This window comes from Coturnix japonica, chromosome W (genome assembly GCF_054131305.1).
Source record: "Coturnix japonica strain WE chromosome W, WE-NBRP24, whole genome shotgun sequence".
NCBI classification, from domain to species: domain Eukaryota; kingdom Metazoa; phylum Chordata; class Aves; order Galliformes; family Phasianidae; genus Coturnix; species Coturnix japonica.
In genome coordinates, this window is record NC_140701.1 from 28,697,521 (window position 1) to 28,701,499 (window position 3,979).

The following is a 3,979-nucleotide window of genomic DNA, read 5'->3' on the forward strand; positions in this document are numbered from 1 at the left end:
TTTCCAAAGGCTGTAATCAGTGCACGGGGAGCAGCGAGGCTCTGCAGAAACAGAGCAACAAGCAGCTATTACTCAGGTTTGTAGATTGGTGCTGCTGAGAAGTGAACACTGATGCCTTCTGCTGTTCGAACCAAGGTAGTCTCCAAAGCCTGAAGCCTCTAAAACAAAGAAGCTCATCTGTACCTGAACCTAAGCATCATTCCTAAGAAATGGAGAGTGTCTCTTTTGTTTATTGTCATGTGAATTAATCACATGCACAGGAAATCATGGGGACAGTGCATATACGGAGAAAATAAGAAATAGAGCATATAAACAACCTAAACACAAACAAGCTTGTCAGTTCTATCACATTAATAGGACAAATGAGGGCCAGAAACCCCACACCTAACAAAGAGGTCATCATTCTCAAAGAACAAGCACTAGATATACAGTATCTACAGAAGTACAGAAGAGAGACAAGCTCAAGGCGCAGGGACACCTTTCTTCCTCCCATGCCACTTTTGTTTCTCTCGGCCCTTGGAGAACAGGGGATGCTCACAGTCCATCGCCAGCAGTTCCAGATGGGCTGAAAGGCCACCAGTTGGGAACACCAACACGGAAACGTGGGACAAGCAGCTCCATTTCCAGGGAGGGACGTGAAGCCGACCACTTCATGGCTCTGTGATTGCCAGCCCTAGCCAGGCGCGTTTTGAGCTGCTAATGAAAGAGGCAGCACCACTATTCATATGTTTGTTTTGCTTTAATTTGCAACAAAGAGATGCTAAATGCATCCAAAATACATTTCAATATGAAATCAAATAATTGGGATACTGGTAATGACTAAAGTTTCCTTAGTTCCTCTTCGCAGTCCACAAAAGGGAAAGCACGGCCATGCCTGAAAACAAGACCACGCAGTGTGTGTCCTTTGGTGCACCTCAGAGGAAGCATTCCAGGCGATTCTGCTGTCCTTTGTGCCTTCCTGCTCAAGCCCTTATCGCTTCTTTTTGCTTTCTTTCTTGGCTTTCTTGCTCAGCTGAGCAGCACTTGCCTTGGGTTTCTTCACCGTCTCTCAAGTCTGAGACTCAAAACCCCCTAAGTCCTACAAGAAGCAATTGGGAAACAGTTAGGGAGCTTTCTAACAACTGGCTGACAGCTGCTTTGAGAGCTCAAGTCACCTGACCGAGCAGCTTTGGGGGCCAGCACTGGAAATTGCCTTCCTGACCTCAGGGCACATTAGAAACTCCACCTTTGTCTAGTTCCCAAAAAACCCATGCAAACCAGAGCCTAAAGTCCTCTCTTGCAAGGCGGTCCATGCTGGGAGGGTGGACCCTCTGCCTGGCAGCTCACAGGGCTCAGCAGCAGCTGCAGGATAGGATGAGCTGGCACCTCAAGGCTGCTGGCGTGCAGAAGGAAGGACAGAACCAAGTGCGGCACTCTCAGCAGTGCCGGGGCACACTGCCATAGGCAACAGCTACAGACAGTTCCCTCCCAGCTGACTGCCTGAGCATTCCTATTAATCTCACACAGCGCTACTTACTGCCTTTGGGGACTTGGAAACTGGCAGGATGATGGCCAGCACACACAGGAGCTGGAAAAGGGCTCCAAACAAGAGTCCATAGCGCAGCACGTTCTCCATTAGGGTGGGCTCAGGGATCTCAGGTGATGAGAAATGCAGTTCAGCAGCCATAGAGCAGACAGCTGCTGCTCCACTGCTCTCACAGAGGCTGCCTGCTGTGAGGGGGGGAAAAATGGCATCGTTAGTGTCAGGCACTGCAATGGGGTTACTTCCTGCTAGCAAACATTTCCAGGCTGACTTAGAGAGTTGCTGGGATGATATCCAGGGCCTACTGACTCGCGAACAAAGAGGGACATCAAAGTTGCATTTCAGTTCCCTTTGTCCACCTGCCTAGGAAAAGACCCCTCAGTTTTCAGTACTGCTGCACTTGCAGGTGGGGGGAAGATAAGCAAGAGAGGACGGGTGGACGTCAAATAAGGGAAGAGCTTAACAGACAAGAATAAACCTATCCCTGAGCTCCATTACACATGCGTGACCACTGCCTTATTAATATTAATACCAGTATTATTCACAGAATTAAAGTTTCCCATGTTCACGTACCTGGTTGTGGACGTGTTTGCTGTCTTGCTGCTGCTGTGCTCTACAACGCCAGCCACAGAAATAAAGCGTGAAGAAAGCTGATCTGTTGAAGACAGAGGAGTGAGCTGTGCTTAACCAACACTGCTTCAGAGCACGTTTACAGTAAGGCACACCTACCTTACAATGGCCACGCAGGAAGCTCCAGACACAGCTCCGGACTGTTTCCATGAAGCCCAATTGCATTTCACAGCCACTCACGCTCTGTAGCTCGACAATCTGCAACAGAAAAGTCACAAGATGCAAATCCCATCCCTCAGAGATGTCACAGACCTCCCCACTCATGGAGCAGTACTCATGTCATTGGGTGAGAAAGCAGACGTGTGCTTACCGAGTGAGCACTGTTTGCTGCCAGTTGCTGGTAGGACCCCACCTAACTCTAAGTAGGAACAGTAACCTACGCCTAACTCTAAAGCAGGAACAGAAACCTAGACCTAACAATAAAACATGAACAATAACCTATACCTAACTCTAAAACAGGAACAATCATCTGCTAACACTAAAACATGAACAATAACCTACTCCTAATTAAAAAACACTAACAATAACCTACTCCTAACAGTGCAACTAAACTTAACACTAAAATTGTAGTACAATGTGTAGAACAATAGAAATAGGGTTAAGATGGATCCAGGGGCCCTCAGAGGTCTCAAAGGAGGAGATGATGTTAAATGAAGCCACACGGCTAATGCTGGGGGCGAGGGCCACGCAGACGGTATGGAGCCCAGCGCCTGGACCAGCAATGGCGGAGCTGAGATGGTAAGGATGTGGGGCCTGGCACGGTGGTGTGGTGCCAGGCCAGCTGTGTCGTGGGCGGATCCACCTCCATGGGCTCATCAGGAGGTGGATCCACCTCCATGGGTTCATCAGGAGGTTGATCCACCTCCATGGGCTCCACGGAGGGGGTCACACGGCTGGTCCAGGCGCGATGGGAACGGGCTCTCTTGCCTGTCTGCTGCCTGATGGTCATGGCGGGCCCCCTCCTCCTCCTCTTCGACCCTGCGGTCCCCGGCTCCATCTTCCCACCTAAATCCTGGGAATCCTCCAGCCTCGCTCTCTTGGTTCCCAACATGGCTGTCAACGGCCGGAGCTCTAAGAGGCGAGTGCGTTGCGTGGGGCAGCGGTGACCAAGGTGACCAAGGTGACATGGCCAGGGTTCTAACATGGCAGCCGCACTGCTGGCACTGCTGGCACTGGCATTCCACAGGGCATGAGGAGGGGGCTGGAGGACAGGGCACGGCACGGGAGCCAGAAGGAACTGCCTGTGCCCAGCGAGCAGCCCTTCTCTCCGGCCAGCAAGAGGGCACAGAGGAGCCGGCCCTGAGCAAAGGGCCCTCGGCCACCTTCATCCTCCCCCTTCTTTGACAAGGGAATCTCTTGGCGCTGCTATACGCAGCATGCAGCACCACGTTGATGGGGCTCCTGAGCTCAGCGCCAACAACAGCAGGCTCCAAAGGGTACCTGACTACGCCAGCCTGCTGGGACACACCAGCTCTGCTCTCCATGTTCAAATCCAGAGCCTCTCCTTGTAATACCTCCGACTCAGTTCGCATTCCAGTCACTCTGATTACATCCCACGTCCGCACACTGTGCTGAAACACACACAGGGCCACGCTGCCTCACCGACCCTCAGTGGGGACCCACAGCCGTACAGCACCATCAGCACAGCAGAACCGGACCATGCTCCTGATGCTGCCACTTGTCCAACCACCCTCTCGCTGCCCCCATTCTGCTCAGGCATCCGGTCCCAGCAACAAACACCAGCACAGAACTGAAGCCCCAACTCATCCCGCTCACTGACAGCCAGAGCAAGGACATGTTACACACCTTCATTCAGCTCCACGCACT

General features: G+C 51.8%; 1 pseudogene; it reads right to left on the reverse strand.

Moving 5' to 3' along the window:
- Positions 1–970: 970 nt before the first annotated feature.
- On the reverse strand, positions 971–1,666 carry LOC146754653 (protein MANBAL-like; annotated as a pseudogene).
- Positions 1,667–3,979: the final 2,313 nt, after the last annotated feature.